Source organism: Lissotriton helveticus, chromosome 3_2 (assembly GCF_964261635.1).
Source record: "Lissotriton helveticus chromosome 3_2, aLisHel1.1, whole genome shotgun sequence".
Taxonomy (NCBI): domain Eukaryota; kingdom Metazoa; phylum Chordata; class Amphibia; order Caudata; family Salamandridae; genus Lissotriton; species Lissotriton helveticus.
This window is the reverse complement of record NC_136062.1, coordinates 161,980,749-162,006,236: the sequence shown is the minus strand read 5'-3', so window position 1 is coordinate 162,006,236 and position 25,488 is coordinate 161,980,749. Positions and strand designations below refer to the sequence as shown.

At 44.6% G+C, this 25,488-nt stretch overlaps 1 pseudogene across 1 annotated transcript in view; it reads left to right on the top strand.

Moving 5' to 3' along the window:
• The window catches only part of LOC144826528 (sulfotransferase 1B1-like), a 373,545-nt pseudogene that overhangs the window by 270,298 nt on the left and 77,759 nt on the right, over nucleotides 1–25,488 (top strand). Inside the window, exon 3 of the transcript XR_013609838.1 lies at nucleotides 24,972–25,100. The product of XR_013609838.1 is annotated as a sulfotransferase 1B1-like (transcript). The remainder of the gene's footprint in view (nucleotides 1–24,971; nucleotides 25,101–25,488) is intronic.

Genomic DNA, 25,488 nt, shown 5'->3' with positions numbered 1-25,488 from the left:
TGGAGAGACCAGGTGTTCACCACATACTTTTTTGCCTTCGCAAGGGGAACAGCCATATAAATAAGACACGGGGCTCTGTTTGGGGCTCTGGAGCAGCGCACTGACACTCAGGGCAGGTATGTTTTCGTCCATGGCACATTAGATGGTACACACATAGTCACCAGTAGCATATACGCTCCGAATTACGAGCAAGGTCCATTTTTAACAAACCTCAACATGGTGCTGACGGACTTGTTGGGATACCAATGGGTGCTAGGAGGAGATTATAACACAATCCTAGATGTTCCACTGGACTGCTCTCACTCCCCCATGCAGGGAGCCACCTCAATCAAACAGGCTGAGTCCTTACAGGCATGGGCAGCGGGTTGGTCACTGGGAGATGTATGGTGCCTCATAAATCTACACAGCTGTAAATATTCTTTCTACTCCACGCCACATCAGTTATACCCCTGGCTCGATAGGATATTCTTCACCCTCGCGATAGCATCCCAAGTTTCTCACACAACATATCGCGGTAAGACCCTTTCTGACCACAACCCACTGGAGGTCACGCTATTGTCACGCTATCCTGGGGAAGAATACCCACTCCTGTCCCTACTTGAAGGTTATGACCGCAGATGTTGGAAGACGCTGTCTTCTGAGACACCATTGCGTCGACTATCACAAAATGTTTCTCAGAAGACACTAACTTTGCCTCCTCACGCCTGGTGGAATGGAATGCGTTTACGATACTGATCAGGGATGCTGCCATCGGCACTTCCATGGGGGCCAGACAAGAAATTCATAATAATCTAAAATCATTAGAAGCCACTCTAAATTCACTAGAACAAGAAGCGGTCAGCAATCCCTCAAAAGGAGGTGTGCAAACAACATGCTGAATTCCTGGAGCTGCTCCAAGTGATAGATTATCAGTCATTTACCCAGTGCAAATATGCAGAGGCAGATCAATTGCGAGAAGTGCCCCCCCCCCCCCCCCTAAACCCATACACGAGGTAGCCCTTCCGGACGGCACCATAGTTACCACACAGCACGAAATAAACCTGACCTTCTGCAAATTTCACGAGGCACTACACTGCTCTCCTAATAGCTCATTGGAGGAACTCCTGTCAGCCTTCTTAGAATATCTAGTCTGCCCCTGACTCACGATGCTGCCCAGGAGGACCTATCTAGTCCCATCACCAGGGCTGAAATGAAGGAGGCCATCCGAGAATTTCCACGTGATAATGCTCCGGGCCTAGATGGACTACCTGCAGAGTTCTTTGAAACCTTCTCAGATAAACTAACCCCTCACCTAGAACGCTAATATAAAACAGCCCATGATGCCGGTAACCTCCCTCTCTCCATTATGCAGGCCCTGGTCACGTCCCTCCCCAAACCTGGCAGAGATCCAGGATATATGTCGGGCTACCATTCATTATCTCTCCTAGCCATGGAATACAAAATCCTCAGCAAGACTACTCCCTTATTTACAAAAAACGATCCATACCGATCAGTGCGGTTTTGTCCCCGCCTATAGAACCTCCCTGAATATCATACGCCTACACCATGTTATGGATGCCACCCCTCATGAACTGGGGGAAGCTGGGTATATCTCGCTCGACTTGCGCCAAGCCTTCGACACCCTCAATTGGGAGTATATGACATTGACTATGGACAAATTCGGCCTCCCGCTGGGGTACATGCCCTTGGTGAAGGTCTTATACATGGCCCCCCACAGCACAAGTCCTCTCTGGCACCAATTTCTCACAAACCTACTAAGTGGGCAGAGGCACACGGCAGGGTTGCCCCATGTCAACACTGCTGTTGGAACTAGCGCTAGAACCCGTTGTAATTAAACTTCGGAAGGAAGCAGCAACAAAAAGTATCCAGTGGGATACTCAGTGCATGTACTATCAGCATACAACTTTATCTTGTACATCCACGACTTGACAGAGGAGCTAGAATCCATTCAGAGCCTTTTTAAACAATTTCAACACATATTTGGTCTTGCCATAAATGAAAATAAATCCCATGCGTACTTTTTTTATCTAGGGGAACGCCCCGAAACTCTTAAGTTTGGACAGCTCACTCTGAGAGTGGACCCACATACCTTCAAATATACAGGACCCCACCAGATCTAATAGAAGGCAATCTGTTGAAAGCGGTCAGAGCACTACGTACCCAAATATCCTTCTGGGTTTCTCTGCCCCTTTCGGCAGACTTGCCACCTCAAAGATGGTGGTACTCTCACAATAGTAATACTGCTTCACTAATCTACCAGTAATGTTCCCCGCCCCTATCTTTAAAACTCTGGACTCCCTTCTATCAGACTTCATCTGGGCAACTGGGAGCACAATAGTGGGATTGGCTAGGTTGGACCTGCGGCCAGACAAATGCGGCCTAGTTGTGCCAGATTTCCATGCCTATTGCTTCGCTAGCCAGCTACAATGGCTATCGTACTGGCTTGCCGTCGTAACTTGCACAACATTGTCTACATGATACAAGCTCTGAGCCGGGGCACCCTGCACACCCTGTTATTACCGCAGAGCAGTATGCTCTCTGACACCCTCTCCTGCTACGAATGGCACTTTCTTATTAGAAAAGGGCCATACATTATACTAGACAGCTCCTCCCCTACCCCACTAACCTTCCATTTCTTGGAATTCCCACCAAAACAGGTTTAGTCACCAGGCGGAGTATTCTCTCCAGTACACAGGAAGCTGTTTCCACAGTCAAGGCATTGTTTGTAGAAGGCGCCCTGATGGATCACGAGAATTTTGCCCAGGAACAAGGAGGCCTGTGCTCCCTCTTTTTGCTACATGCAGCTGTTATCTGCTACTAAAGAAACACTGGTTGCCAAGAGGCGAAGAGCTCCTTACACATGAGCTAATGCATGCTGTATACCTGGTGGGTGAGGGGTGGCACTTAATTAGATGGTTGTACAGAGGCACCCGAGCACACACAGGGACCTCCCTTACAAACCTTAGAGAAAAATGGGGATAGAGATATCGGAAAGGAGATAACGGACAAGGACTGGTCCCCAAAAAGGTGTCTCGCAATGCCAAATTTAAACTCATAAAATATGTGGTCCTTCATAGAGCCTACCTCACCCCTCACTGCCTCAATTGCATATATCCTGATGAACGTGTCTTGCTGCCCTAGATGCCAGGTAGAGGACGTAGACATATAACATATGTAATGGGCAGGCTCACACCTCAGTGGGTTCTGGTCCTAAATTGTGCAAATGGTGGGAGATATAACAGGTATACCTGCCTAGGACACAGAGGAGCGAGGTTTGCTAGAACTATTCAGGTGTCCTAGATCTCAGAGCATATGGCTCTGCTTTGTCGACATGACCCTTCTCATCGCAAAGTGGTCAATTATAATGAAGTGGAAGTCAGCCTCCCCCCTACAATCTGCACTAGGAACGATAAGGTGATTTGGTGGGGCGGGGCCAAAAGCGCAGCCATTAGACGAGAGGATTACCGTGGGTTATGCAAAACACCCATCTCCATGGATGGGACCAGATGATGGAGGCTCTTAAGGCTACCGACCCCCTTACGCCACACCGCACATAATACTCAACGCACTCTCTCCCTAATATGCCATGAGGCGATACAGGGCCTCCCCGCCTACCTTTAATGGCTATTGTGCCAGGCCACCTGACTGAAGCCCCTAACCTAGCAACCCTCACATGGTATGCATACGAGCAAATGATAGAATCTCAGGTCAGAATTCTATCATCTGTGGGTGAGCCGTATTAGCGGGAGGTGGGTGGGTAGTTTATAAATGTTAAGTTTATTTGCTTGTTTTTATTGAACCAAATATACGTGACATAGCTGATGCAATTGGGTGAACCTGGAAACGTCAATGCCCATAACGGGCTCTAATCTGTACTTTTCAGTGAACAATTAGACAGGTAATGATGCAATTACTTGTGTTAGAAATGCAGGAGATATGTACCAATGTTTAATTGTCTGAGGTGCCTCCTCAATGCGCCATACTGTGCAAAATCAATAAAACATGTTTTAAAAAATTATGAATATCTTTTCAATAAACGAGTTAAAGAAGGCTTTCGCGGTGCATCTTCGTTACAAGGGGCCATGAATATTATGTGACTAAAATAGATGTATTATCAATGTTGATACTAAAATAATTTTAAAGGAACCCGATTCTCTAAAATCAACTGGAGTTTTTTTCTAGTATCAGTACTCTTTGTGCAGCCCAGTTCAAAATCATTTTTTACAGCATAACTCAGGGCATAAAAGCAGCAGATGACATGTCAAAAGAAGAGACTCCATGGAGGGCTTGTCCATGGATGTGCTTCACGTTGTCATCGCCCTGAAAGCCTACAGCAAAAGTAGGCAGCTGCTGCAAAATAAAAACACACCCTCAGTGTTGCGGAGGTTCTGTGGCACATGAAATACAGACGCAGCAGCGGTAGACGAATAGCTTCTTTACTCACAACCACCAACCAATCAAGAAACAGGTCCATCTGGCTCCACAGCCCCACCTGCAATAACCTAGATTGTTTACATTGGAAACAGACGATGTCATACCTGCAACTAGTCTCTGTCACACATAGAGTTCCACAAGATGCAAGCCACAACACATCCCCTCCCCTAACAATAAAACAAAGAAAGGAAAGTAGAATAGAAAACTCACAATACCTTTCCCACTCCTCAAATAAACAAATGCAAACTAAGAACAAGACACAATGAAAACTCTTATCCAATGGGACAATCTTGTAACCATCAGGTCATTCTCCTTTCCTTTTCTCACCATCCTGAACACCTTCTTTGGAACATTCCCTGACCTTACTACTCCTCTCACCATCCACACTATCAGCGCACACCTCCAACTCTTGCACTCCAATCACATCACTGTGTCTCATTGTCAACTGCATACCTGCCAATTCAACCATATCCTCTGACCAAAGGGGCCACAACCAACCCTCTACCAACATATCATCAGCATTCATATGTTGTTCATTAGGACATAAAGCCACATGCTTCAGATTCCATTCTTTCCCATTCTTAAGTTTAACAGCATTTCTTAAAGTTTCCACAACTTGTTCTGGTTGAAACAATTAGATATCCTCTTGTGCACCTTAAGCAGGTTCCTGGTCTGCGCCCAATCACATACTTTTACAAGAAATTATTTTTCCTTATGGCAAACATCATAGTAATCCTTACTTTTGTTATGTACTCTCTCCAATCGCTGCTGTAGCAACTCCAGAAACCATTATTCAACCGTACTATCACACAGCCATCCTGGTGTAAACTTAACACCTAAGAATCCTTACTCTAATCCTTAGGAATGGAAACATCATGATGAATTCTTTTTATTTACTTTGTATGCCTGCACAGCTTTTTTTGCCACAATCCTCCAATCTCACCCCTTACCGCACCCCTTACAGCACCCTGAAATACATCCTTGATCATGCGGTTAAACCTTTCCAATGTGCCATTCCTACTGGGATTATAAAGGGCCGTGGTCTTATGCCTCACGCCAAACCTCTAAAAATATATTTTAGCTGCATTGGAAACAAATTACTCTCCGTTATTTCTTAACGGCATCGCTGGAATACCTTCTGACTAAAACGTAGTTCCCAAAAACAATCTTATACTCCTGTGACTCTCTAACTGGGCCTAACATAACCACTGATACGCCTTTCAAAGTTTATTTAGGAATGAAACCTTTGCTCATGGGTGGCCTTAAAGTACTCAAAATTTTATCTGACGAGGAACACATTTCACACTTGCAGATAAACCTTTCTACTGCTTTGTCAACTCCTGGCCGCCAAAAAGATTCTGTTACAACTAACCCTGGGCGTAGTTCGCGAAGTAGTGCTACGCGTAGCTACGCAAAGTGCACTTCGCACTATGCGAACTACGCGTAGCACTACGCAAACTGTGTAGTACCCTGTTCGCACTGTGCAAGATGCCGTTTTCAATGATTGCACAGTGCAGACAAGCAACCGGCACTGTGCAATCATTGAAAACGACATCTTGCACAGTTTGAGCTGTAGTTTTCTGCTGCTCAAGGACATTTTTACTCGAGCAGCAGCTTTCTCAACGCAGACTGGTAGTTTCTCATCGCGAGCGGTCGCGAGCATATGTGAGCACTCGCAATGAGAAACCTGACCTCCCCGCGTTGAGAATCTCGCCGGGAGGTTTATTTTCCACGCTCGCGATCGGCAACTTGATATTGCTGATCGCGAACGAGGAAAAAGTCTCGCCAGGATGTCATTTTGCTTGCTCGCGGTCGCCAACTTGACTTTGAGGACCGCGAGCAAGCAAAAAATGACCGCTGTAATACACTACGCTACGTGTGTTCGCACTGTGCTACGTGCAGTGTAGCGTAGTGCTTTGCCCAGGCCTAGCTACAACTGATTTAGTCTTAACTATATCAATATGGTCCTCACACACATCTAAAGGACAAGGCAATCTGGAGAACCAATCTGCCATTAGATTGTCCTTTCCTGGAAAATATACCATGCTAAAAATGTTATCCTTCATTCGCATCGACAATCTCACAGTTCTAGCCGATGCTGTAACACTTCACTCCATAATTAGTAATTTACCAAAGACTTATGATCACACCAAATAATAATCAGTCTTCCCCATACAAAAGCACACAAATGTTCTGGTTCCCATAAGCAAGCTTATGCCTCTTTTCTGTTATGAATTATCTCTTTTCATCTGGATACAAGGACCTGGATTTTGCAATTACCTTAGTTAGCGAAAATCACAAATGGGGAAATCGCAAAATAAGGAATCGCTATGGAATGTATGAAAAAATCGCAATTAGAGATTTCACGAAATTCGCATTTTAGAGATTCGCAATTAACACCAAGTAGGAGCAGGTGGTAACCAGGTGCAAACTATATAAGGAGTCCCACAATGCAACAGAGTTTTTTCCACAATGGCTGGGCTTTACGCGATAGCCAGGAGGCTGTGACTCAGAGCTGCTGCACAGAGGAGACACCAGGAGAGGATATTCCGTGCGCGCATTACCATCTTCCAGCGCACTGAGGAGGACATCCATACACACTACAGGCTGGATGAAGAGAGCATCCTTGATTTAATTGATTAACTCAAACCCTTCCTTAAACATCCCACACGCAGGACACACTCCATCCCCAACCACATCCAGGTCCTGTGCTCACTCCACCTCTTGCCATCTGGTAGTTTCCAGGGGGTGATTGCCTCTGTAGGAGGGGTGTCACAGAGTGCACTTTTGCGTTTTTTCCATGCGTTCCTTGATGCCATGGTACAGAGGCTGCATCACCACATTCACTTCCCAAGCACCCCACAGGCAGTAGACCAGACCAAACAGGACTTTTATCAAATATCCCAATTTCTCCATGTCATCGGATGCATAGATGGGACACACGTTGCAATATCCCCCCTCCCAGAATGAGTACGTGTTCAGGAATTGCAAATCCTACCATTCCCTGAACATACAGGTGGTGTGTGATGCCAAACACATCCTCACGGACATTGTTGCCAAATAACCTGGCAGCACGCACAACTCTTTCATCTTCCGTCACAGTGGGGTACACCGTAGACTCACAAGTAGAGAGTTTGGCAAGGGATATCTACTAGGTAAATGCATTTGAACAGAGGCCACACTTGTTAAGGATAGCATGTGCAGGACAGTGTTTAACCATATTCCTCCCACCCCACAGGTGACAGTGCGTATGCGGTCCATGACTTCATACTGACGCCCTACCTGAATCCAGCCAACGCAGCGGAGCGGCGGTACAACATCGCCCACACAGCAACTAGAGGCACCATTGAGAGGACATTTGGGATACTCAAGAGCAGATTCAGATGCCTACACAAGAGTGGAGGGGCACTACAATACAGCCCACAGACCTGTTGCATGATAGTGGTAGCATGTGCCTTGCTGCACAACATCGCCACCAGGAAAGGCACACAGTTGGAGCTCAGTGAATCTGACTCATAGGATGTGGAGGGGCCAGCTCCAGGATGCATGCCAGCCGGTGTAGTTGGTGCAGCTGCTGGGTGCCAGAGGCGAGATGAGATTACACAACTATTTCTATGTAAGAAAATATGACACAATGCTAGATATCATTTGTCAGACTGTGTTTTATTCCTTAACATCAGGATTATTAATGTCACACAGCCTGAGTGACACACAATGTCCATCCAAATGTCCAGCACATGTTCCTGCACAGTGCAAGTCTCCCATCAGGGGCTACTGTCCATGTGAACTAGGTAGATGCACCCATCCTGTGGTTACATTTACTACACCTCAAAAGCGTTGCTGTCGGAAGGAAGCCCCTGTTTGGGGTTGGACAGTGCCCTCCTCACTTGGGCCACTAGGCCTACTGGTACAGCCACAACGGTGCCTATCCATGGTAGGTGGAGGGGTGGCGCTGCTCCTACCTGATAGGGCGTCCTCATCAGTGGGAGCCAGGACTCCTGGCCCAGTAGTGCGAACTGCCCGCAGCTCATCCACAGCCGAAGTAATTTGGAGCCGGGCCCTTGCGACGTCCTGGCTGTTGTGCGCCACCTCGCGCTGCATGCAGATGCTGCGCCTTGATAAAACATTGGTGGCAGAGTGTACAAGTCTAGGCGCTGCATCTCCCTGCGCCTTGCAGCACGGTCAGCCTTGAGTTCTGCACAGAGTGCCTCCATGGCACCAGTCATGCCCTGAAGCCTGCCCTGACTTCCCTTTGTAATGACTTTATATTTTTTGCTTGCAGGTGCTTTACCTGCAACATGTGCAGCTCCAGTCTGCCAAACACAGACTCATCCCCTGGGTCTGCAGCACTGCTGGAAGCATGGGACCTGCGCCTGGTTGGGACTGCTGGTATCGGATCTGCACGTGGACGGTGCTGTGGTTCTGGCTGTGTAGTGTCAGTTTGAACATCGCCATCAGTGTCCTGGCCCTTGTCGTCCAATGGGGGTAGTGGTGGCACAACATTCCTCCTGCGGCGCTGTGGAGGGTTCACTGGGCTAGCCTCCTCCTCTGTTTCATCCTCCTGCCCTGCCACTTGTCTGGTAGGGGAATCGCTCTGTCTCCCACTGCCTGTTGCCTGTGTTCCAGTTGGTGCTGTGGACGTAAAAGCATGCATTTATTTATTGTTCTGACTTGCACTTGACAATTATTAAATATCCCTTGTTGGGATTACATGTATCTTGTTTTTGCCTTTCCTGATGTGCACATGCTATTGGGGATTGGCTGGGTGTAAAAGCACCACTGAAGTGTGCATGTGACTACAACACCCATAATGCATTGCAGTGTGTGCTTGTGTACCTGCACTGGACTTCTAGTTTTGTCCTGCCCCTGGGTCGCTCCTGGGTGTGTGGGGGTAGTTTGGGGGGGGTCAGGGGTTGTGATGGCATGCTTCTTACCTTGTCCTGGTCCCGGGGGGTTGGAGCTGTCCAGGTCGGCAACGCCCATGACACTTTCAGGAAGTAGGGTTCCCTCCACCAGTTCCTCTAAAGGTGTTGAGTCAGTGGCGGTGGAGGTCCCTCCACCAGTCTTCCTGGCATGCTCCATCCTGGCAGCCACCTCCTCCTTAGAGCGCTGGTGCATGCCTTACCAGCATTTCCTTAAGTCGTCCACGCTCCTGTGTGTTACCCCAACAGCATTCACTTTCTGCTGGATGTCTGCCCATATGCGCCACTTGCGTGTCTCAGGCACCCTGAGTAATTTTTTTCCAAAAAGGTGCTCATGGCTTGTAACCATTTCTTGAATGAGCACCTCCAGCTTAGCTACTGAAAACTTTTGCTTCCTCTTCCTCTGGTTTTCCCCCTGCTGCTGTTGGGGGGTGTCCTGGCCGGGCATGTCTCCTGTGTCCTGCATTCTTTTCTCCACTGCAGAGTTCCCTCTCCACCACTCCTTCTCTCTGTCTGCTTCAGAAACTCAGGTGCAGCATGGGTAGTCACACTTCCTGGTTGTGATGTCATCAAGCTGCACCTGAGTTTCCGATTTTCAGATTTGCGAAATTCGCAATTTTGCGATTTTTTCAGTTAAAGAATTGCTATTTCGAAAATCGCAATGAAAATAGCGATTTTTTGAGAATTGCTATTTTTTTGCGATTTCTTACATACATACCGTTTTGCGATTCTGATTTTGCGATTCGATAAAAATCGCTAATTCAGAATCGCAAAACGGGACCCTTATACATATGCCCATAATTCTGTTCCATATTCGATGGCTTCAATTCTGTGGCAAATCTCCCTGCTATATCAGCTTTATGCACTATATGCAATACCTCCTGCAGTGGGGAAGTGGGGAATCTCCATTAACACATACACGCTCTTGTGTAGCTGGATTTTTCGCATGCATAACCAACTAATCTCTTCATTACGTCATCATGGATGACCCCCTTCTATAACCAGTTTCTTGGGCTCTGCTATGTAGTCATTAGCTGAACTCACCTTTACTTTGCTTACGTTAAAAAAACGTAAATCTAGTAACACCTAGGCATACTTTAGGTGCAAAATATTTGTCCAAGTCCTGTAATGAAGCTGCACACGTATTAGCATCCCCACCAACCATAGCCTTTGGCTTGCAACTAGAAGTTTTCAGCCCTACTGGCCCTAAAGAATGCAAAAGAATCGTTCTCTTCTGATCCGCAGCCATTTTCTTTGATTTAATTGCAGCATTGTAATGTTCGAAATACCCCTTCCTTTTCACACACTTCATGGAAGACTCCGATCCTGACAATCAAAATGCATATGGCGGGCTGATTGAAAAATTCTGCTGTGCCATGTTACAGTTCCTCAGAAAATTGTGCACTAATTAAAAAAATTTAACAAGGAAAGTTCTGCCTCCTTACCAGTTAGGACACCACAGTAGCACTGAAGAGAATATGCAATGAAAATAAGGGTAACATGCTCCCTTGTTTTCTGTGTAGTATATATTTTTTTCCTGCCAAACCCATCCTGCCAGTGTCTCACGTTACTACTCACTTAGTAATGAAGGCACACTATTCACAGCAATCGGCACATCTGTGCCGACTCCGATGAGTTCCTCACAGTAAACTTTAAAACGGGCTGCACAGGTTCAAGCAGCCTGTCCTGATGCGCAGCGCGCATTACAATGTGTGCTGATCTGTTGCGCGCAGCGCATTCAGTGGATGCCGAATGCAGAGCATGTGCGTACCAAAGATGTCACCAGCAGCACACAGGTCTACGAAAGTCAGCACCCAATAGTAGCTGCTTCATGTCCCACGAAGATTCCAACTGTAAGGGGTTTGAAAAATGCACCACCTGAATTCAGCACTGTCTTCTAAGTTGCAATCTTAACTCAACACTCCGTATACTTTTCAAAATAGGCATCAATAGAGGATGCTGTCCCAATAACCAGCACAAGTATATTTAACATTGGTTAACAGTTGACTGTTCAGGATAGGTACCAACAAAGTTTAAAATTCCACCATGAGATTCAAAACCCAGCTCATCACCAATTTGGTGTGGTGGTCCTTTGGTACATGAAATACAGATGCAACCGCAGTACACGAATAGCTTCATTATTCACAAACTTTACCATACAGACCTTCACTGTCCAATAGGCGGCATCTGCGGAGCTAGGTAAAACGAAAAGGGTTAACAGGCTACACACTCTCCCAACACTTATATCCTCTTTCGCCTCTAACATGATTCCAAGTAGCCGAGGACAGGGAAGCTGTTTCCGCAAAGAAGGCGAGCCACACTTGCTTTTATTTTTGTTCGTTGTGACATATGATAGCCTTGAGCCAGAGGTCGCAAGGCCTGTGCCAGGGAAATCAAAAATGGAAAGCCATGGCTCACATTTGAAATCCCTGGCAACCCCAGCTAATGTCCATGCGCTTCAGGCACAGACTCGGGCAGTGGCGTAACGAAACATGAGGGGGACCCCCTGCAAGGTACATGGAGCGGCCCCTCCAAGCTCACTCAGGAGCTCTCCAACTGAAGTACTCTGCTGAGGGCCCCCCCCTGGAGTTTGGGGCCCACCCAGCATCACAGGGCTTTGGTGGCCTGTGTTATGCCCCTTATCTGCCACACGCTCTTGCAGACACGGCTGGTGGAGGTAAGAGTCACCCAGGCTTTTTAGTGGCTCGCCCACCCTACATAGAAATTACACAGTTTCTGTTAAATAACCCCTTCGCAGCTGGCGGGATTCCCCCCCTGTGCTGGGGGGCGGGGGAAGCGTACAGCGCCCCATGCTCATGACGAGGTCAGCTCGTCATGAGCCAAGGCGCTCCGGTGCTCATGACGAGCTGAGCTCGTCAAGACCCCTCCCGTTCCAATGGAACGTTCAGCACAGCAGGGGATTCAGCCCAGCGTGCGAGCGTTCCACAGAACCGGCGTGGTCATGACGAGCTCAGCTCGTCAAGAGCACCGGAGTGCCGTCGCTCATGACTAGCTGACCTCGTCATGAGCCTCCAAGAGGTTAAAGGAAAAGAGAAAAACAGGATTATCTCAAGGTGTTCATAAGTGCGGCCGGTGCACGTTAGAGCGGTGGGGGTCATCAGATCACAACGAGGGAAAATAAAAAAACAAGGAAAACCACTTCTCTTGCGCTGGCGGGCGCAAGGTACGCGTTTTTCTGTTTTTGTAAAATGTATTTTCCCTCATCATAGTCTGTCGACTCCACCACCGCTGCACCGGCATGGCAAATGGTCAAAATACTTTTTATTTTTTTATTTTTACTTTGTAGATGGGTTGTCATACTTCGTGATTTTTTTTTTATATCGATCAATCAGTAGATTTGTGGAGCGCTATTTGTCACCTGTGAGGATAAACAGGCACTATCATCTAAATAGAATACATTTTCAGGGCTCAGCCCTTGAATGGGCTCTAGGATCCGAGCCAGACCCTTGGCTCAGCTCTGGTTAGGTTTTCCCTGTTAATTTGTAATCTCGCCCTCCTATAGCTCCTTGACGGCTAAGATGTGTCCTCTTGTAAATGTGATTCTGTGTGGTTGCCAAGTGGTAGCAGCCCGATTTATGCCCTTAGTGGCAGCGGAGCTATATTTCTACTCTCACACAAGATTTGCCTGATTTGAGTCAGGACCCATAAGCCCTAGAGGCGTGAGGTGGAATAAAAATAGACACCCCTGGTACTTGGCCCTCCTGCTGTGATGACGAGGGCTTCAGCGAAAAACTTTGGGGACCCGCACTTATTATTTCACAAACTGAATAGTGTACAAAGGGCCAGATTTTATTTCTCTTTTTTATACATTTCAACCACTTTGGATAGTGGGTGAAGCTTCAAAGGCCACTTTCAACTTTGCCAACTTTCCTAGGTCCATGCATGATGTGCTCCAGTCCAGGTTTTTTCGCTGAATTCTGAGACTTGTAGTCTTGTTTGTTTCATTATAAAACAGGGACTACAAGTCTCAGAATTTAAAGACTAGAAAACTGAACCGGAGCAGCACATCACACATGTTTCTGGGAAACCTGGCAGTTATGCACTTTAAAGCAGTATTTGACATCACTCTTTGCTGATGAGTGTTGGGTAAGAGGGGGTGCAGGGGAGGGTGAGGCTACAGGTTTGAAGATGGTATGTTCCAGACCCAGCATTGTAGCCTTCCATTAATACTGAGGGCTTTGGTCGTTACTAGTTCTTACAGTCTAGGTTCTTCCATTGCTTTCTTGTACCTATGACTTTGCCTGTCTCCTCTCAAAACAAATATGCAGAACTAAAAGTTTCAGAATGTATGGTGATTGGTTTAGGGTGACCACCTCACTCCAGGCCATTACGGACACTGTTGCCCGAACCTTTCACCTACAAATCACTGCTTTCAGGCGTGTTAGTCAAGTTAGTTCAGTGGGAGCAGAAGAAGACTACAGCACCCAGAGTACATCGTTACCACACAAGTCCAGGCATGGAAACCAGTTATTCGTAATGACCTGGAGTGAGGTGGCCATCCTAGGTACGATGAGCTACTCTGCCCTTCAAAGGACAGCTGTGTATACTATCTACGGACAGAACTATCTCACCAAAGAGGCTTCACAGAAGCAGCGTTTCAATTCATGGTTTCCTGGGCTATTTTTTTTCAGTTCTTGACTTCCTGTCATATTTTTGTGAATTCTTGGTTTCCGGTCTCACTTTTCCCTTGTATTGTGATCAGTGTGAGGGAAGTGCATGTCTCGACAGAAACGCTGCCGGCTTTATAAAAAAAAAAGATTTTCAACTTTTGGCAAGAGGATGTGGCCAAACCTGAGAGTGTGACCCATGCTAAACTCTCATGTTTCCCTGGCCCATATGTGAGTAGCTCACCTAGTACAGATGTCTACTCTGCATTCTAGGACTTGTAGTCTTGTTCATTCCATTATACAATCAGGACTACAAGTGCAAGTAAGAATAGCTAAAAACTTGCACTGGTTGGCTCACATATCGACCAGGGAAACTTCACAACTTTGCCCGCGTGTATGAACCGAGCTCTGGTAAGGTGTACTACACCTGGTAGCAGAAGTCTCTACAACACCATAGTGCCCTTAGGGTAAGGGAAATGAGCCCTAGTAGTGCATAAGTCTAACACATAGGCTCTGTACAGATCAGGGTAAGGGGACTGGGTCCTTGAAGTACACAAGTCAAATACACAGCCTCAGCACACACAAGGGCCCTGAGATTAGGGGACTGTGCCCTGGGAGTACACAAGTCACACACTCCGGTTGTGCATAGGGAAGTGCCCTGAGTAAGGCCACAGTATCATAAGAGTACACCCAACACACACAGCCTTCTCACAAGTAACTATGCGTAGAGTAGAGGCAGAGAAGCTTTAAGACATGGACAAAGTGGGTGTTTGCCCACGGCCATCACCTTCCAAGGGGGCTCCTGGGGAAGTGAACTTTCTCTCTGTCGCATACACCCCCATCCACGGGAACAGTGCCCTTGGAGTATATGGACGATGTTGTGGGAGTACAAGCGTAACGCTTTACCCCTTCAATGGTCAGGCCCTCAAAAGCCTCACAGGACTAAAGAGCGTAACCAGACTTAGAAAATTTACTTTAGGAAGCAATTGTTTACAAGTTGCAGAATACATTCAAAATATTCATGTTCCATAATATGTTTTTCATTTGGATGGAAACTAGGCACTTCAGGCTATGGAAAGTCGGGATTGCCTTTCCAAGGGGAACGTAAAAAATCTCACTTAGATTACTTTCCTGGAAAAGTAATCCTGATTGGAGTGTGGGTAAACGGAAAACGACATAGCTACATTCAGCAGGCCATGCTCAGAGCTGTGAGAGGGGGTTACAACATGAGGATTAAGGGCTGCTGCCGGCCGGGGTTGGGGTGCTCTGTCAGAGCAGCGAGTCCTATTTTAGGAAGCCAAAAGTACTCTGAGATGTTCTCACTTCCGGATTTACCACGTGATGACCTTTCAGCTGGATACCACTAGGTGTTATATAACACGCTTATCATTCTGGAATGTTGAAAACTATAATGAAAAGGAACTCGCACAGCTGGTTTAATCACAAAGTGATGAGAGGTAAAGGGGTGCAGTGTGCTGCTAGAGGAAAACACTGTCTGGCCTGGCAGTGCAAAATCCGAAGGAACTAATACTTTGCTTTCTCAACCAGGAGAAAGCGCCTCTGAGCACAACGTGGGGGACCAAATGGTCTTATTCCATCATACCGAAGTGTAAATCACATAGTAGGAAATACCAAATAGTTCATCCAAAGTTCAAAATTTATTCAACCGAAGGTTAAAGGTGTTGAATCATCGTTCAGTGAAAGAATATATTCAATATCGTGTCTCCATCATTGAGAAAAGTTTTTAACAGATGATCACACATCCCGATGCATTTCGGGCCACGCCCTTCTTCAGGGGATTACTATACGTGTGAAGATGTTCAAGCTCCGCGGTGTGCCACAGAGGGAGTGTTCCCTGTACGTTCAGAACAACATGGCGTGCGCTACATCGAATAAGCACGTCTCGTGGGAGACATGGGCGCCCCGGGTATTTATTGTGTCTAAGATTGGGAATGCTCGGGACGGGTCCTATATTTAAAATTTTCAGTATAACAGAGAATTTAAGAAATAAGTTACCCTCTCGTCAGCAGCCGCGGCCCGTGGAGGGAGTTCCGGTGGGGCAGAAAGGCGGGGCAGGGGAGGGGCAGGGTGGGGGGTGCTTAAAACCAGAATATGGATAATTGGAGGTAAGTAAACAATTTAATTAATAAAACGAATTTCGTAGCGCGCGCTGCATCGCATTTTGCGATGCAAGGCACGCTACGAAATTCGGCAGAGGGTCAAGACTGGTGTCAAGACTGATTTGCATATGGCCATGTCTGAACTGGAGGGGCTTGGTGAGCAAAATAATGATGGATTAAACCCAGATCTGTGACTGGGGTGAATGTTTTTCCATTGTGCAACATTCCGTCCATCAACTTGTGTTTTGCTGTTCACCCTATGTGGGAAGGGTATGCCCAGACCTGGGTCCTGTGCTCACTACGCCACTGGAGTCAAGCTATCCTGGCTGAAGACAGCTGATAGCCAGAAACCGGTCCTAGGATGCTTGATTCCGGTCCAGGGAACATATGGCTTGGTAGTTCGGTCTGGACTGTTCCCATGAGGCACAGGGTCAAGACTGATTTGCATGTGGCCATGTCTGAACTGGGGTGGCTTGGTGAGCAAAATAACGATGGATTAAACCCAGATCTGTGACTGGGGGTGAATGTGTTGCCATTGTGCAACATTCCGTCCATCATCTTGTGTTTTGCTCAATTGAGTGATTGCATTTCATTCTTGCACAATGTGCAAATTCACAGACAAAGTACATCCTATCAGTGGCAGGGACTACTTGTTCGGTGAGCTGCTGGTTGATGGCCTTCTCGAGAACTTTGGTGGTGAATGGGAGTAGCAAAATGGGGTTGTACTTCTTGAGTTTGTTCAGGCGGATGAGAGTTTCTTGAGGAGTAGTCTGATTTCTGAGTGTTTCCAAATGTCGGGGAAAGTCAATGGATGCTTTGAGAATGGTGGTGAATTGGCAGCTGATTTCCTTGCTTTTTAGGTTGAAGAGGCTGTGGGGACAGGGGTCGGTGGGTGCTTCCGAGTGGATGGATTTCAAGATGGCTGTGGTGTTCTGAGTGTCCCATGAGGTGAGTAGATGGTCGGGGTGTCCTCCATTGTTGTGAGGAGGCCGTTGAGGTCAGTGGGTTGGGGTTTGAAGTTCTTGTAGATGGTGGATATCTTGGTTTGGAAATAGTTTGCTAGTGTTTCACAGAGTTCCTGTGAAAGGGAGAAAGTGTTGTCAGTGGCTGCCGGGCAGGCAAACCCATTGACGATGCTGAAAATATCCTTGGTGTGGTTGGTGTTTGTTTTGATGCGGTTTGCCAGGGCATCTTTTTTCGTGTCTGCGAGGAGTTGGTGGTATTTATTGAGGGCTGACTTGAAGGAGGCTCAGTCTCTGGGGTCTCTGCTGGTGCACCATCTTCTCAGTCATTTTCATCTGTGTTTCACTGTCCTGGTGTGTACTAGCTGGCTTTTTTGTTGGGTTTGCAGGTCTTAGCTTGCTTGATAGGAGCACCTCTGTTGGTGTAGTTGGTAATTCAGGTGGTGCAATTCTGAATTGTACGCTCCAGGTTAGTTAAGGGGTCGGACCAGGTGGTGTTGAGCATGATCGTCCATTGGGTCTGTATAACTTTGTGCCAGCTGTGGAGGAAGGAGCTGGGAGGCTTGGTGTCGGTGCATGATGATCCTGCGATGGTGAAGTGGAAGATGATGTGCTCGGTCCAGGTGAGTTCTACGACATGACTGTATTTTACTCTGTTGCCAGCAGTACAAATCATGTCAAGCATGAGTAATGCACTGTGTGTGGGTTCAGTGACCAGCTGAGTGAGGCCGATGTTGCTCATGTGATCCAGGAGGTTGGCAGAGTTTGCGTCTGTGGGGTTGTTGAAGTGGAGGTTGAGGTCATGGAGGAAGATGTAGTGCTTGAAGTGGATATGCAGTGGAGAGATGACATCCCAGAAGTCAGGGCATGGTCCCTGTCTCTGATGGTTGTTCTGCCTTCATTGTGGAGTTGGAAGTTGAGGTGTTCCATGATCGGTGTGGTGTTGTCGTCAGTGGTGGTGCAACAGATTGTTTCTTTGTGGATGATGGTGATGCCTCCTCCATGTTTGTTGGTGCAGTGCCGGTGTGTCACCTTGTAGCCATTGGGCATTATGGTGATGATGTCAGGAGAGGGTCAGGAAATGAAAATAATTACTCTCCTGAATCCAAATGCAATTACAATACCCAGATGACCAAATACAATAACAAAATCATGCTGATAAAAACATGCTTCTTCAATTAATGCATTGACTCTGTCCAAACTCTTTTTTATTGCAGATGTATTGTAGATGAACTTCATACTGTATCTTTGCTCACTTCAGTGCTGACCTTTCTTCTGTTGTGATATGATCCCCAAAGAGATGATACTGCTGATGTGAAAAGGCCACAGGCTCTCAATCCACCAATGTGTATTAGTTGCACAAACACTCTGTGTTAGAAATGGCATTTCCTGTTTGCTGAGGTATGCACCCAGGCCAGGAAGGAACCACCACTCTAGTCAGGGTATGCTAAACCAGTGCTCACACTCTGGTAGCTTGGCACAGAGCAATCAAGCTTATCTAAAGAGGTAATGTGTAAAGTATTTGTGCAACACACACTCACAGTATCACAATGAATGCACGACAAAAAGACTCCACACAGGTTTATAAAAATAGATAATAATATTATAAACAAAACAAGACCAAAAGAAAAAAGTCTAATGTATAGAAATTGAGATCATTAAATTGAAAGGAATGAATGCAGAAAAGTGCTTAGAAGCTGTAGCTCTAAAAAGGTTACTTTCGGTCGCGTTGGACTGGGTGCAAAGTCAGAATTCAGGCCGACCTTGTGGAACTGCAGGCCGGCTACAGTACCCACACAGGCCCCGGTGAACAAAGTCCTTTTCCTGGTTGCAAGCAATGAGATGCATCGATCTTTACCAAGCAGGGAAGGCAATGTGTCAGTTCTGAAGACAGGTGCCGATGTCGAGAGGCATCGAGCGATGCACTAGATTCGGCCACTCAGTCTGGAGAATTCATTGACTCAACAAGCTGCAGCGGCAGCAATACGCAGTTCAATGCATCGATCTCTGGAGAAAAAGCACTGGTTCCAATGTGATGCATGACTTTTACTTCCGCGACTGGGTCAATGTGCCAGTATGCTACATGCAGACAGGGGATGCGCGGAAGGCTGTGTTCCAAATATCTGGGCCACTTCCATGGTGCCAGGCACAGGAGCAGGAGAGAGACTTTGATATCCCTGAGTCTCAAGCAACAGGAGGCAAGCCAACAAACCCTTGGCGATCAGTTAGAGGGAATACAAATCCCTGCTCTCCTTCAACAGATTTAGAGAGCAGCAGGGTCCAAAGATGAGTCCTTTAAACAGCACAGCAGTCCTTCTGACAGTGGTTGAGCTCAAGATCAAGTAATGTCTGATTTAGTAGTATCAGACCCCAGTACGTAAACCAAATGTGCCATTGAAGAGGGGGTGACTTCAAAGCAGCTCTTTGAAGTGCACAGGCCTCCTTTCACCCCAGCCCTGTCTACCAGGCTATCTGTCAGGGGCAATCAGTCCTGCCCAGGAAGGCTATGAAAATGCAGAGGAGTCCTATGTCACACCCAACCTTCCTGTGTTTTTTGGCTGTCTAGAGGGAATGCACAAAATGTTGCTGTCACCCAGCCAAAACGTGTATTGGAGACAGGCTGCAGGCGCATGGAGCAAAACTGCAAAGTTAGGAGCAGAGAAATGTCCACTTTATAAAAGTTGCATTTCTAAAACTGTAATTTCCCACTAAAAGGATTTAATGTTACCATTCCAAAGATATGAAACAGGATTTAGCTACTCCTTTCTAAACAGGAATTACAGTTTACACGTGTTTTGAGAAATTCCTAATGCTAGTCTATGAGAGGAGTAGGCCTCATAGTAGTGAAAAACAACTTTTGCTGTTTGTCACTACCAGGACATGCAAAACATAAAAGTACATGTCCTACCTTTTAGTTACACAGCACCGTTACCTTAAGGTTACCTGGAGCCTACCTTAGGGGTGACATATGTGTAATCAAAGGGGAGGTTGAGACTTTACAAGTTGAAGTGGTAGTAAAATGCACCCACAGCCCGTGAAATGTCAGGCCAGAGTTATGTTTGAAAGGCTACTTGTGTGTGTGCCACAAGCAGTGCTGCAGTCCCACTAGTAGCATTTAGATTACAGGTCCTTTATACATGGTATACCACTTGACAAGGGACTTACACGTAAACTAAAAATGCCAAACAGGTTTAAACCAATTATACCATGTTTAGAGGAGAGAGCACATGCACTTTTGCAGTGTTAAAGTGCTCAGAGTCCTAAGGCCAACCAAAATAAGGTCAGAAAAAGAGGAGTAGGAAGGCAAAGGGTAATTTCCAACACCAGATTTGAGGGTCATACCTTTTCCTACATTCCTTGTAAAGCCTGGAATGATCGTTGCCTGCACAACAAAGCCACCTCCACAGTTCTTGAAATCCAGGAGAATCTGAAAATGTTTCTCTTCAACTTGCTCGAGCCCATGCAGATCTTTCTTCACCAACAGGTAAGTTGTGGGCTGTACATAACATAATATTTCTTGTTTTCAAAGGCACGTATCTAAAGTGCCTGTCCACTACTCGCATGGTTAATTTTTCATTTTTTGAACCAGTAGACAAATTCAGCAGAGGTATATCATTTCACAAACCCACCCACCTTGCGCTCCATATGGTGTCTGCGGTACAAAAGGGGGTGGTGATGGACGGAGCATCCGAACCAATCAAAGCTCACACCCAGTCAAAAGATCTGGGTTTAATCCATCACCGTTCTTTAGCCCACTCTGCCACCCCAGTTCAGACATGGCTATATGCAAATCAGTTTGACCCTGTGCCTCATGGGAACAGTCCAGCCCGAACTGCCAAGTCATGCCTTCCGTGGACCGGAAACAAGCTTCCGAGGACCGGTTTCTGGCATTACAGCCGTCTTCAGCCCGGCCTGCTTGAATCCAGTGGCAAAGTGAGCAAGGGACTCACTCACTGATTTGCATATAGCCATGTCTGAACTGGGGTGGCAGAGTGGGCTAAAGAACGGTGATGGATCAAACCCAGATCTTTTGACTGGGTGTGAGTGTTTGATTGGTTCAGATACTCCGTCCATCACCACCCCCTTTTGAACCATATGGTGTCTGACTTGCATCTCTGTCCCTTGTTAATAGATGATCTTCTCTTCCTCCTTAACTGTTCTTTTTCACTTGGCCTTGTTCAGATTGAATGTAAAAGCAAAAAAACAGTAGAGGACCCTAATAATTTTGACCCCATCTTCTTATTACATATTAAACCAAGTGTTTAGAAAGATTAGTCTTTAACCAACTTCAGGTTTTTTTAATGACAATAACACAGTGCTTTATCCTTTTCCAGTTGGTTTTATATGGATCAAGGTACAGCAGGTGTTGGTTGTGCTTTCAATACTAAAATATCTACTTAGATTAATGGATGGCAGTGGTGTTGCTGTGCTAAAATTTGACAGCTGCATTTCACCTTTTTGACCGCACCATTCATTGGCAAAAATGTGTGGAAATAGGAATTTTTTATGAAATTAATTTATTCCTTTCCGAGAGATAGGAGCTCTCCCCTCTTACGTCAAAACCAAGGCCACTATGCCGTAAAGTCCCACGGGTTCTTTACCGTAGCTAAATTACTTAATCAGTAAGGGATGTGTTCTGTTATTTTACAGAGGATTGCAGCTTTCGATTCCATTCTATCTCAAAAAGCCTCACATGTTCCTAAAACCATATATCTAAAAATTGAGCAAGGCTTTCAATTGATACCTTCTTTTTTCTTTCGAATTAACCTTTCCTCACTTTTCATCCCTTAGCACCCTCCTCTCTCTGAGCACACCATAATCTGAATGTTTGCTTTACTCTCTATTATTACTGAATACAATCTCTATTATTATGTTTCAGACAATTGTGACACCTCCCTTCAAGGTACACAACATTTCCTTCTCTATAAGGCATACCCTTGCACATTAACAGTACCTAACCTCCTCTACCTCATCAATTCATTTCACCAACCGGTATACAGACATAATATCGAGTACAAAATATAGAATTGCACAAATATCAAAGTAAAAATATAGAATGGACAAAATATCGAATGGACAGAATATAGTGGTGAAAAATATCGTTTGAAGGTAAGTAATGTAATATCGATTTTTAAAATATAGAGAGCTCAAATATGGAAGTATATAATATAGTTAATTTTGAAATATCGAATTTTTAATAATATCGAATTTTTTAAGGTTTTTTTTATGTTATGTTATTCAATTTTTGCGTAATTTAATTCTTTAGCGGGTTGTGGGTTTATAGGGGAATTGGGTGGGAAGTAATTTAATTGTGTTTAATTAAATATGTTAATTTATTAGTTGGTATTCATTTTGAATGAATTGCTAATTAATTTTTAAATGGTAATTAAATAATTTTTAATTGGTAATTAATTCTTATTAATTGATTCATTGATAATTATGTTAATTTAATTATTTTATTTTCCGTAGCGGGTTGTGGGTTCATAGGGGAATAGGGTGGGAAGTAATTTTAATTGTAATTAACTAAATTTGTTAATTTATTTATTGGTATTTATTTTGAATTAATTGTTAATTAATTATTAAATTGTAATTAATTAATTTTTAATTGGTAAATAATTTGTAATTGGTCATTTTGTTAAAATTGATAATTATGTTAATTGTATTAATTTATTTTTGGTAGTGGATTGTGTGTTTATTTGGGAATAGGGTGGGAGGTAATTTAATTGTAATTGAATAAATCATTTTTATTTATTTATTGGTATTGATTTATTGTTAATTAATTGTTCATTGGTAATTAATTTGTATTAATATGAAATTACTTTTAATAACTAATATTTATTTTTATTTTTAACTGATTAATTATTATATAATTTTAAATTTGTAATTTATTTTAATAAATTTTTCATTGGTATTGATATTTAATTTATTTGTATTAATATATTAAATCTTTACTTTCCCTACTGTGAAACTCATTAGAGTGGGAATAGTAATTTTTACCCCTACGCTATCCAACGCTTTCCCTACTGTCGCAACCTCTGGAGTGGGAATAGTAATTTTTACCCCTACGCTATCCAACGCTTTCCCTACTGTTGCACTCTCTGGAGTGGGAATAGTAATTTTTACCCTCACGCTATCCAACGCTTTCCCCACTGTTGCACTCTCTGGAGTGGGAATAGTAATTTTTACCCTCCCGTTATCCAGCGCTTTCCCTACTGTTGCACTCTCTGGAGTGGAAATAGTAATTGTTACCCTTACGCTATCCAACACTTTCCCTACTGTTCCACTCTCTGGAGTGGGAATAGTAATTTTTACCCCTATGCTATCGAATGCTTTCCCTACTGTTGCGCTCTCTGGAGTGGGAATAGTAATTTTTACCCCTACGCTATCCAATGCTTTCCCTACTGTTGCACTCTCTGGAGTGGGAATAGTAATTTTTACCCCTACGCTATCCAATGGTAAAAATATTGTATATTATTAATTAATATTATGTTAATATATATATATATATTTTTTTTCCAGCACCGAACGGTCACCGCCGTTGCTCCGCCACGTTCCGGGTGCTAGCGTCTCGTGGTGGTGAGCCGCGTAGTATCAACACACGCTCGCTGATTTTCGAAGAAAGCAGACGGCACTCCAAACTGTTGATGTTTTGACAGATTTAATAGCAGACCCCTACCCCATAAAAAGACAAACGCGTTTAGCCGTAAAACGGCTTCCTCAGTGTCAAAAGTGAATAAGTTTGTACGCCATTATATCTCCCCCTCCTCAGTGACATCAAAAGAGGACTAAGACAAAAGTTGATTAGAATAGTGGCAGACATCTTGTAATGTGCAAAATGCTATTCTTAACGTCAATACATAGAGAAAATGGCGATTAATAAAGTGCTCGTGCATTAAAAACAATGTAAAAAGAAACTCCCAAAATGATTGGTTGTTGGATACTCGACTTGCGTGGAGAGAAAAGGTCAAAACATCAACAGTTTGGAGTGCCGTCTGCTTTCTTCGAAAATCAGCGAGCGTGTGTTGATATATACATATATATATATATATATATATATATATGTGTTAAAAAATTTAATTGTATGTTTTTTTAACTTACATTAAATATTTAATAATTATAAAATTATTTAAGTATTTTTGAGTATGTTTTAGTGCATTATAGTTATTATTTTATTAATTTTAAATTACTTTTACGACATTTAAAAACATTCGATATTTTGACTAACTATATTTTTTGAAACTATATTTTTGATTCGATATTTTTGTACTTACCTGTTTGTAGATAGGAATTCGATATTTTTGTGTTCGATATTTTAACTTCGATATTTGTGTAAGTCTATATTAGTGTAATCGATATTATGTCAGTGATCCCACCATCCATCTGCATGAACTCACATACCAGCAACAAAGTACTTCAACACCTCATCAAGGTAGTGAGCGCTATCTAAGTACAATTACAATACAGTGCAATTGTCCTACATGTGCCCAATGTGTAATGGGGATCTCAATGTCCAGGAGTTGAGATGCTCCTGATTCCCTTTGTTTTTAGTTGGCAATGGTGGTGCCATTGTGGAGACTTTGGGTATTGGCCAATATGTGGCCATGAGTCGAGCCTTCTACTGGAAAAATCTTTTTTTGTTGCCATTATTTGCTATTGATCTATGTGCCTTTGTGCATATGCAATGTGAACACAGGCAAACGTTTGCAATGTATTGACACTTGTTATTAGTTAAAACATTGTTGAAGTAATGTTATACCTTGAACTGGCGCTGCTTGGGGAACGGAAGGAAGCCTTAACTATACTGAGCATAACTTCTCTGTCGTTTCCATTTGAATTGCATAATTAATTACAATGTTTAGAAGATATGTGCTTAATCCTCCTGTGGTTTCTTTGAACTTTTTACAGGCACCACGTGGATGAGTGAGATTATCGATTTAATACTCAACAATGGCGAAGTGCAAAAAAGTCAGAGGGATGCTGTCTACAAACGTGTTCTTATGTTAGAATTTGCTTTGCCGGGAGTAGTACCATCAGGTATGCCCAACAAACATTCAATACGACATCTCAGCCATAGTTCTGTGAAATATTAGTGTAGACTGCAACATGCACCTGGGTTATGATTTCTGAGTGTTTCAATATTGTTGTAGCTGCACAGGTTTCCTCCTGAGCTGATGGCCTTTCTGCAGAGTGTGGCCTTCCATTAAGAGTTATGCTGGAGTTTTTGCGATTAGTTTGCTGTAGCATTTCCTGTCGGGAGTTCTCGACTAGAAACTACTGCTTTGATAATGTACACAAGGCTGTCCTGCCTCCTCAATGTCCTTCGTCCCTTAAACTCAACATGAAGAATCACAATCTACACATTCACTTTGCCCAATCAGCTGTAAGTCCCTCCTCCATAATCCCGGAAAAACTCATTATAACT